At 32.4% G+C, this 12,117-nt stretch overlaps 1 pseudogene; it reads right to left on the bottom strand.

The window, feature by feature from the left end:
• Positions 1–2,194: 2,194 nt before the first annotated feature.
• LOC116122794 lies at positions 2,195–10,743 on the bottom strand (annotated as a pseudogene).
• Between the last annotated feature and the right edge of the window lie 1,374 nt (positions 10,744–12,117).

The raw sequence follows: 12,117 nt of genomic DNA on the forward strand, positions 1-12,117 counted from the left end.
ATTCAACAATGGATAAGTCGGCAAAAGCTAGTGGAAGTCAGGATATGCCTTTGACATTGTATGACCCGAGCATCAGTAAGAAATGGAAGAAAAAAGCCGGTGGAAGTGGAAGGAAAAGACAATGGACAAAAGAGGAGGATGCCATTTTAGCTAATTGTCTACTTACTTTGAAGGAATGTCATCATTGGGGTGTTGACAATGGTATTTTCAAAACTGGGTTTCTTGTCCAACTAGAAAAGATGATGGCAGAAAGAATTCCATCTTCTGGGTTGAAGGCAACATCACATATTGAATCACGCTACAAGCTATGGAAAAGGCAGTATGCTACCATTTCATATATGTTAAATCAGGGCAGTGGCTTTGGGTGGAATGATGAAGATAAATGCATAACTGCAAGCAATGATGTGTCTGAGGGTGGGTGAAGGTAAGGTTTTTTCTATCTTCAATGCATCAGTAAATTTTATTAGTATATTAATTTTAAATTTCATCTATCTTTTTTTCTTTGACAGAGACATCCAAGTGCACAACGATTAAGGAACAAACCTTTCCCCCACTACGACACATTAGCCATTGTTTTTGGTAGGGACCAGGCAAGTGGAGCTGAAGCGGAGACCCCAGCTGATGCGATTGAAGATCTTAATTTAGAAATTCCTAAAAACAACCATGAATCAATGGATGTTGATGCTGATGCTGATAAAGGAAGTAACGTTCCAAACAAGGATGATGTGGCTGCCTCTGGAGCTAGTTGAACTCATAGGACTTCCAGTAGCAACAAAAGAAAAAGAAATGACGATGGCATCTCTGAAATGGTGGACCAAATGAAGAAGTGGAGGGATACGTATGAGGTTGCTTCCCGAGAGATGGAAAAGTTTGCTCTATCTTTTGACAAATCAGAGGATAGAAGACAGCGTTTGTTTGTAGAAATTGAAAAATTGGGACTTTTAACCACAACACAGACGATAGATATTTTGGAGGTAATGTGCAAAGATCAGCACAAGATAGATGTTTTCATGGGGTTACCAGAGTCACTTAAGAGGACATAGTCTTGCGCATACTAGACGAAAGTAATGTCTACCGCCCACCTTTTAGCCCCTGACACAATCAGGTTAACGGGGTTGTAAATATTTTTGACTCGTAATTAAGTGTATGCTGTGTTGTCTAAGGACATATAAATCCTTAGATGTTTTTGATGTGTTTGTTATTGAAATGGTGATGGGTTTAGGTTCCCACATGGGCAGTAGATGTATATTTTGTCGATCGCCTGCCATTAAAAGGAAAGCAAAGTCAATGAGGGCTTTTGTAATCGAAAACAACGGGAAGAAGTCCAAAGTCAGTTGTCGAAGCATTTAAAGTGTCTATTGACGATAGTCGAAGTGTTAAGACATCTTCTGTCACGGTAAGTAATTCTTAAAGTCATGATTTTTGTTGTTGCAACTTCTTATTGGATTATCTTTATTGGCAGGCAAAAGGAAAGAATGAAGGCATGATTGATCACAATTTGATCCACTCACTGTTGAGCTCCAGCTAAACTGAAATCGAAACTTCAAGTACTTTGCTTTTCCGTTATGTTCTTGTAAAAATCTATACTAAGTATAATGATTATGAGTTATTGCTTCTATGTTGCTTTCGGTTGGGTGTGTTAGATATGTTGGTTGTGTTGGATGCTACAATCTTATTCTAAATATGAAAGTTTGTTGTTACATTGCTTTAGCTAAATGCATGACAAAGTGTAATGGTGGTAATGAAATGGAAAAGATAATCAAGTGATAAACTGATTACTTAAAGAAAATTAAACCAGAGGATGAACAAATGGTAATGGCAGTAATGAAATGGAACAGATAAGCAAGTGATAAACTGATTACTTAAAGGAAACAGATGATAAACAAAAGGAAATGGCAATGATAAAATGGAATGAAAAACAAAATGATAAACTGAGTAATTATGTTAGTCAAATAAAGCATAAAAGAAACCCATCCCAGCTGAACTTAAGAGGGTCAGCTTTCCTCCCCAATATCCATATTATGAACTTTTCCCTTCTAATATCTGATGCCTTCACCGCCCTTTTGCCTCTCTTTTTATACTATTTCTCACTTAAAAAAAGAATTATTCCTTCATCCCATATCTTGCGGCCATCTGTCCATCCTAAAACTGATTTTTTAACACCTCACCCGAACACCTCATCTATTGTAACACCTTACCCTAACACCTCACCCATGGGAATCTTCCTTGTTATAGCCCAAATTCCCCTGCTTGCCTTCCTTGGCTTTCTTACAGAATACCACATATTGGGGACAAGGCCAAGAGACGATGTGTACAAACCAAAAAGCAAAAGGAAAGAACCTAATCCTAATGCCCAAAAGCAGCCTGCATGCACCAAGAAAAACCACCCAGGCTGCTGCAAAAAAAGACAACCAAGGCTTATACAAGAACAGCAAAAAAAACCAATAAGCAAAATAGTTGCTACCCACAAACACTACAAAAACAGCAGTTGTTGGCTCAAAAAAAATTGTAGCACCTCACTAGTAGAACACCAAGGACAACATTTAACAAATCCCCACATAAAAAAGAAGATAAGCATCAAAACACCTTTGCTTGAGTGACCAACTCCAGGGGAGAACCAAAAAAATGGTGGGTAAAAATCCCCAAAAGGGTGTTGCATTAAGCAATGTAACAACCTTCACTAGTTCAGGGTTGCAAGCAGCAAAGTAAACTGCAACAAATCCTCCAAGTGAGTTCCCCACAATATATATTGGTTCACGAATGACCTCTTCTATGAAATAACGAACCTGATCCTGCCATAAATCCATAGAAAAAACAAGCTGACTCGCCCATGGTTCAGCGTCATCTCCAAATCCCCACACTTTATCCTTCCTTTCTGTTGTACCTCTTTCGTTAGACTATGCAGTAGGATCTTCAAATGGCAATGACATGCCTTGCCCAAGAAAGTCAATTGCCCATACTCTATAATCCCTTCCCAAATCTTGTAGTTGCTTCTCATAATGAAAAGAACCAACCCCAAAGCCAGAAAGAAACAGCACATGTGGGGAATTTACATTTTCACACCCTGCCTTCTCATAATGCACAGTAAATTTAGGTTTCCACTCCCAGAAGCAACTACTTATAGGTGCAGCACATTCACCATTGGATTCATCTGGCAAGCCTGGAATTAAAACCTTGGGTATCGATGCCCTATCTTTCGAACTATTTCCAACACCCTCTTCCCCACCAATTAAATATCCATCATAGTTCCCACTCGATACCTTTGAAAAGACCTTTTTAAACCCTTCAACAGCTTTTAATGAATGAGAACCTTTCCCATGATCAAGATTCTTTAAATGTAAATCCTGTCATCAACTATATCCCCTTTTAACCTCAACAATCTAACGTTCCCAAACCACCACTCTTCAAAATATTTGAAGAAGCACAACCATCAGGGCTGTCTGTGAGCGTTAATGGCCGAAAATGACCATATGGTGCACGGAGGCCATTTCGTGCCTTCTGTGCGCCGTTATGTTGATGGCTTTTGGCGGCCAATAGTGGTTGCCGACGGCCGACAATGGCTGGGTTGGTGGGGTGTACTGTTGATTTTCTAAACTTTTATTATGGGGTTTTTTTTTGCTAAGTTTTTAAATTTAGGGGGTTATAAATAATCTAAATAATAATATTTAATTAAAGGACACTTCAGTAATTTAAACAACATACCCACCAATTTATTCCAACTAACCAAACACATTTTCCTAAAGATTCTCAGTAATCTTCAAAATAATTTATCTTTCCAGTAATTCAGCATTCTCAGTAATCTAACATTCCCTGAACCAAATGCCCTCAAAAAGGAAAACCCCCATAATCCAAAATTTATTAAAAAAAAAAAAAAAAATCATGCACTATAAAATCCTAATATCTTCAAAAAAAATTAAAAAAAATCTTAAAAAAATTAAAAAAAAAAAAAAAAAGCCAATAATAAACTACTATCCAGCTTGCTCCAGGCCTGATTTTGTTCTTGTTTAGCACCCATTCGATGCAAGTGCATTAACCTTACATCTGCAAGATGATAGAATCACTGCCCTCCATTAGGCACATGGAACTGGGTTCCTGTAAAACATATTCCAAATCAAAAAATCAGAAATTGTAAACCTTAGCTACTAATGAGGAGACCACGTTAATCTATAAAACAAAAACAAAATAAACTTTGTGCAGGATAACCCGGATGTAAATATAAACCCCACAAGAAAAAATTATCAGAATCCAAATTCTCAACAAAAATAAAAAGCATGCACTATAAAATCCTAATACACAACATATTGTAATAATACACAATGAACATTCACCTTTTTTATAACTCTTTATTGGACCTTTCAAATATCAACGTAATTAAATACGAATTGAATACAAAGAAACGTTTATAATGTCAATACAATACACCAATATAATTATAAATAGCAATCCTAGACAGATGTCATTAAACCACAATTATTAATACAATCCAATGCACATGTATACTTGTTATTAATGCACATCCAACGCGTCAAAATAGTTACACTTTAGAATACCATGCAATCACCTATATATTATTATTATTATTATTCATTATTAATACAAATCCAATAATTTTTATTAATTATTAATTATAATGAAGCAATATACAAACCCAATATGTCAAGATGGAGCAATTTGATTAGGCTCATAAACCACAAATCCTAATTGTCAATCCAATGTGTCAAGAGGATAATTTTATAGCCCTAAAATGAGTTCTAAAATGTGATATGTCAAATAACCAAGGCGTATCGCGTTATAATATATATATATATATATATATATATATATATTTGACATTAATTATTTGATTACATTTACTTAAACCCCTATTGAAAATATTGACTTAAGAGTATACCAATATTGGATTTTCCATTATGCTGATATGGTAAAAGTGGTTACATTTTGGGCCCAAATTGTCTAACCAAATCAACCAACCCAATCAATTAAATTGGGGCAACTTCGATTGGGTAAGTAAGACCAAGACCACTAATTTGGTTCTAAAAACTCACTCACTTCTCTTTAGGTCAAGGTCAAGCCACTACTTCAGAGTTCAGTGCATCACTGCCTAAAGCATATTTATTTACCCTACCCATCCACACATTAATTTTTTTTTTTTTTTTTTTTTTATAATCAAATTATTCAAACCAGTTTGTGTACACCTCAACTGATCTTAAAGACTCATTAAACATTCTACAAGCCCAATATTCTAAGTAAACCACAAGTGTAATAGATGACCCTAAGGTGGTTTGAACCCACAAAATTAATAAATGAAGCAAACTTTCTTGACCACCAAACTAACATCATAAGGTTTATACATTAATTTTTCATTCATACTAAACATGATCTCAAAAAATGGGCCAAAATTTTTATTTCAAGTATTTTGTCATCATATGTCATATTATTTTATAACATCATCTTATCATATACGCGTTAATATCACATGTGGAAACAGATCACTCTACGAAGAAAAATTTTTTAAGTTTCTATTTGAAATGTAAAGTATTACTCGCTTTTATTTGTCATTTGACAATGTTAACAAAACTACTAATTGAATTGACAATTAAAATATGAAATAATACTTTAAAAAAATAAATTCTTATTTTTATTAAACGTAGTTCAAAATACAGCAGACCGATCACATTATATATGCTTCAAAATCAAAGATTATCATGCCATATAAATGATTAATTTATATTTAACTCAATGTAAATTAACTTGTGATATGACCTATAAATATTGTGGAACAACACCAAAGAAGCACAAAACACGCAATGGATTTTATTAATATCACAAACCAAATTGTAAAATATATATTCATTAATATTTTTCTGGATTTTTTTTGGTAAACTCGTGTATTTGACCTTTTTGTAACGACCATCTACTAGTTTCAAAAATGCAATTTTAACTCATGTATATATAAATATATATATGAATGAAAATCACATTTTCGAAATCAATAATATTAGATGTATAAAGAAATTTATAAAAATTTCTTGTATAAAATAATATAATAGAAGATGAATGAAAGAATGAATATAAAAAATTAAATTCATCTAATTCATTCTTTCATTTATCTTCTGTTGCATCATATTTTAGTAAAAAATTTTATAAATTTCTTTATATATAATATTACCCGTAAATACTATAAAAGGACAAACAAAATGGGTTTTCCTATAACAAAAAAAATATATATATATATATATTTTTTAATATATTTAATAATATGGAGAAAATTGAGTGGGCTTTATGTAAAAACGCGTACTGATTCGCGCAATACACTGCAGATGTACTTAATACTTATAACCCGAATTCCACGCGTCAGGAATGGAAGACGAAGACTGGAGAGTTCTGTGCAAGTGCAACAAGACAATGAGTTGTAACTCGGTTTTAAATTTTAAGCGTCTTTGACGGAGTCAGCGGTGAAACTTAAGAAAGCCTCGTGATTTCAACCACATTTTCTGACAGGCTATTGCATTGGTAGGAAATCACGCAACTTGCAAAGTTCAAGTAAACCAGTGTCAATCTCAAAATGTACTAATTAGTCTATTTTATTAAATAATTAATAAAAAATAAACAAAAGCAGAATTATATTAATATTTCGGTAAGAAAATCAATAAGACTAAATCTAAGACACATACTTCACATTAATTTACTCCTATACATTGATAATTATTGCTAACCTAATTAAGTTTATTTTAAATATCAAACTTCATAATATTTTACCAACTTTTTCTAGAATAATTAATGAATTAACCCTAAATATCTCTAAAATAGATTTAGCTAAGAGATCATTAAGTTCTATGGAATTTATCATAGTCTCACAAATCGCGATAACATATCTCTAGCGTTCGCTCAATTTATGGTTTTATTACCTTAGACTAATCAGCTTTCATCTCTCGATCTCAACCCAACTCATAAAATAATTCAACACTCGATTAAGAATTGAAAGCATTACACACAATAATAAAACTTAGAATTAATGCTCAATTAAAATTAACAACAATAAAATTAACACATTCATAAATTGGGCTACATCTTTAGCCCTATAATAGGAATTTTGTTAATAATTACAGTAATAAAAACAATCATTGTATTAACAAACATGAGTTCAAGAAAGAAAATAGAAAAATTTCTCTAATTGGTGAACAAAAACTGCAAGAATTCTGATCTCCAAAATAGTAGCTACTCTTTCTCCTTTTCTAACCTCTCTAAAAAATAATTAAAGACTCTTATTTATAGTGCTAAGGTTTGGAGGTTTATTAGGAAAGAATCAAAGGCCTTAAACCATTCAGATTCGGACTAGGAAAATACAATAACCCAACACAGGCCCGTGATCCGTCGCTGCAACGATAGAAACGGTCACTGCAGTGATAGAAATGGTTGCTGCAACAATAGTTCTTTCTATCCCACGAGTCTGGAATATTCAGAATCTGGCAAAGTCATAAACACAAACTTTGTAGCTCTCTGAATCAGCTTTCCAACGCCACAAGAATCATCGAATTTCGATTTTGATAGCTCCATTTATGATCAAAATATCAAAGCATGCTCATCTTGACAAATTTCCAAGTTTTACGTCTCATCTTCAACATGTAACAACTTTCTCGTTTTTACTCTGATTCTAACACCGTTTGTTCCTACTTGTCACAAATTCCATCGACATCATTATTCTTCATTCAAATATTGTTTTTAACCTGAAAATACTTAAAATACACTCGTGATTCCATAAAAAGTATTTACGAAATAATTAACTCAAATTTCACATTAAAAAAACATTTTTCCACAAATAATCTAATTGAATCACTAACAAAATATGTATTTGTTGAAATTTAATACAAATTAGCAACAAAACAGTGGAAAACAACAATAAAATAGCAGAAAAACAACAGTAAAATAGTAGAAGAACAGCAAGAAAAACAGCAGAGAGACAGTAGCAAAACAGCAATGATACAGCAGTGAAACAGCAACAAACTCAGCAACGATACAGCAGCGTCAAGGTGTGCAAAAGCAATGTCCCTAAGATCAGATTTTCGCCCTATTGAAAGGATCTTCTCGATGCAAATGGCTCAGAAGCGAACCGACCTCCACGATACAATGACAACCTCCTATTTAAAGTGCACGCTTTTAACAGAAGCTTAGAACAATATAAGAAAAAATAGAAGTTGTAAAAAATAAAAATATAGAGGTAAAATGAATTCTCTCAAGTTGAAAAATTATCTATGTATAAAAGAGAATAAAACACCCCCTTTTATACTTACCTCTTACATGTAACAGCCATTTTTTTAATTATTAAAATTGAAACTACCCGGCTTTTATAACAACCATTTTTAATTAAAAAAAATGAAACTGCCCAGCCATGATTTGAATTGTAAAGTAACCGAAGTAATTGCAATTGCATTCGAGTCATAACAGTCCAAAATTTTGATTACATTAAAATCATAATAGTCCAAAAATTTAATTAAAAAATTGGTATTTTGAAATATTATAACGCAGCTTTTATAACAGTATTTTCAAGCTCTTATCATTTTCTCCTCTCATCAGTTGAAACTTGAGCTAAGTAGGTTCAGAGAATCTCCATGCAACTAGCCCAAACTCACTATCATTCAATGAATATTTTTCTACCAAACTCACTATCATTCAATGAATATTTTTGTACCAAACAGTACATCATCATACGCATTACAATTCTCACTACCAAAATACACGGTTATGACAGCTGATTAAAAAACACTAAATAATATATATATATGCTCGTTATCAGATTTTTTTTTTTTTTTTTTTTTTTTGATAACTAATATTTAGGATTTATTGAACACTCTACAAACCTAATGACAGGTAAATCATAAATGTGGTAGGTAATCACTTGGTAAGACTCGAACAGAAAACTTCTTAGTAATCTAAGGTTTTGTCATCTAGTCACAAGCTAAGTGGTTCGTTATAAAAAAATTTAAAATCTATTTTGTATGACTTCTTCAAGTAAAGCATATAAGAGTCAAGCTTACTAGAGTAGAGTTTTTATAAATAAAATAATAATAATAATAATAATATAAAAGAGATTTATAATCTTAAATATATATTTTAATATATAGAAAAAAAAAAGTATCAAATCAAATTCATAAAATAGTATAGAGATGTTCAAAACACTTTAAATAATTTAAAAATAGTTACAAGATAGACATAAAATAATTTATCTTAAATTAATTTATTGTAAATCATATAAATACTTTTAAGATACAACTAAACAACTTATAAAAATTTCAAAATACTTATTATTTTAAATAAATTATTTTGACCTATATTATGTATATATTTATAAACAATATAATTAAGAAGTAGTTTTTATTTTTACTTTTTTTTTTTTTTTTTTAAATTAACTTCGGCTCATAATCTCATATTTTGTTAAGGTATAAGATAGGTATCTAATCAAGAAAGGATAGTTCATTAAATTACCTTTGGGTGGTAGAGTAGTTCGATAGGGATTCTCAAGAAATCCTAAGTTTGAGTCCCTCATTAGTTGCTAATAGGGATAGCCACTGGAGCTCTTATCCTGCCGATAATTCCAACCTCCATGGTTCTAAGAGATTAGTTGAAGTACGTATAAATAAGCCTAAACACCCCGATTATAAAAAATAAAAAATAAAAAAAAGAAAAGAAAAAAAAAGATGGTCCATTATGTAATGAAATTGGTGTGTCTGTTTAATATTTTGAGTAATATTTTTAAAATATTATTGATAGGTAGAGTTTGGTGATTATTACAAGGTAAAATTTAAAAATTAACAAAAAAAAACCCTTAAGTTTGCTAATTTAATTAAACACCCCAATATATAAATCTTTTGTAAAATGACAAAACACCCCCAACCACCGACAGTTGCTAGATTATGGCCATCACTATCGAAATCTAGCCGAATCTGGCATTACGGTGCATGTCATGTCAAATCTAACCAGTCGTGTGTCTATCTCTCATTGTTGACGTTCAACGATGACTATCTCTCTTAGCCGTCGTTGACGGTCAGATCTGGCATTTTCTGGCCAGACCTACTGGAGGTCTGATCGAAAAAGGTCAGATCAGCACATTACTGGCCAGTTTTGACTGGCAGTGCATCATTGTGATAGATTTCAATTACCACCGATAGTGGTTATCAGAATCTAGTAACTATGGATGGGTGGAGAATGGAGATGTTTTTATCAATTTATAAATTTTTTTTGTTAAAAGTGTTTTTGTCAATTAACAAACTTAGGGGATTTAAAAAAAATTAATTTAGAATATGATTTTGAAAATAAGAAAACAAACGCGTATTTNGGCTGTAATATCACAGAAAAGCATCAAATCAAATTATCAAATCCCTTCTCATTATCCAATCAATGAAGAACGAAATTCCTCAAATGGGAATTCAACGAATCATCGACAAATTGATAAAAATCGTATCAACAAGACATCACAGATCTTAAAGCCGACTAAAGAACAAAGAAAAAAAATAAGGCTTAATTGGATTTGGTATTGGTGGAATCGGTTTTATAAAGCTTATCATAAGCCTCGAGCTCCTCATAATAAACATCCCACACGCATCTAACACATCCGCTGCCACAACAATCCCCTGGCTCCGGCTTTTCAGGCGGCGGCGGCGGCGGCTGCTGTGGCAATTCCTTTGATTCTTGATTTGGTTCTTCTTTCTCCTGCTTGATTGAAACTTGATTGGCGTTGGTTTCCATATGTTTTAAGCAAAAGACTCGTGAATCTTGAAATCTCTCGTTGAAGCCTATATTCTTAGCGACGCGTTTTAATGTTAGATCTGGCCGTAATCTCATGACAAAGGGAACATGGGTTGGGATCGGGATACCGAATGTGTTGTGTAGATGATGAATTTGATTGGCTAACGGTGGCGCAGACGCATTGTGGTAAGGGACGGCTGTTCCCATACACAAAACGAAACGCAATTACGCAACTGCTCAAGTTGTAACTAATCTTCTATAACAGGTCACCAGAGCGCGTGGATTTTACAATTCACGACCATTTGTTGACTTTTCTTCATCACCAGAGCGCGTGTATTATTAAACATTTTTATTGTTTAATGCTTCACATAATATTCCATCCCTACCCTATATACGAAGATTGAGTACAAAAAGAGAAATTCATCATCGTGTTCACTTTTTTACTCATTTTCTATCACAGTTTTTATACAAATTTTTGTAAAATTTATTTATATATTTAGCATTATATATAGATACTAGTTTTTTTTTTTGGTTGGAAATCACCATTAAACTAGACTTCTTGCACTAATGTTTAGGTTAAGTTCGGGGTGATATAAAATTAATCCTATAATCTTTGTTTAATTTTCAAGATTCACTCATTTAGTTGTTAAGTAATAAAATATTACGTAATCTTTTATTATAAATAGTGTTTACTATTGTAATATCAGTAGCGGATCCAGGAATTTCATTCGATGGGGGCAAAAAAAAAAAAAATTAAAACCAATCATAACTATACTTTTTTTTTTCATTACGATGAGTTTCAACAAAAAGTTACAAAATACAAATAAATATCTTAAAAAAACACAATTTTTGTAAAAATAAAACAATTTTTCTATAATTGTCCTCAACGAGTTTTCATATTATGAAAACGTTAGATAATCATCTCATCGTTAATTGTATCAAATATACATTTCTCAATATAAGTGACCAAGCAATTATTCATCCATTGATCTCCCATTTGGTTGCGTAAACGACTTTACACAAGATTTATTGTAGAAAAAGCCCTTTCAATGATCGCAATCGCAATTGGTAAAATCAATGCAAGTTTAACAAGCTTACACACCAACGAATACAAAATATCTTTTTTTAAACCGAACTAAATTCTTATCCAAATCATCTCCTTGTAACTGAACAAATTTATCACAAAAACGCATGTCAATAACATATGTCTCGGCCTGGTTCTCAAGTACCATCAACTCAAGTGCAAAAAAATCAGATGGATAAAACTGGCCAAACTCATTCTTCCCTCTCTTCTCTTTTTCCTTCTCCTTTGCTTCTTCTTTATTTCTTCTTTATGGGATTTTCTCTCTTCTTCATTTTGATTTTTGGGGAATA

Source organism: Pistacia vera, unplaced genomic scaffold, assembly GCF_008641045.1.
Source record: "Pistacia vera cultivar Batoury unplaced genomic scaffold, PisVer_v2 Contig1025, whole genome shotgun sequence".
In the NCBI taxonomy this organism is placed as follows: domain Eukaryota; kingdom Viridiplantae; phylum Streptophyta; class Magnoliopsida; order Sapindales; family Anacardiaceae; genus Pistacia; species Pistacia vera.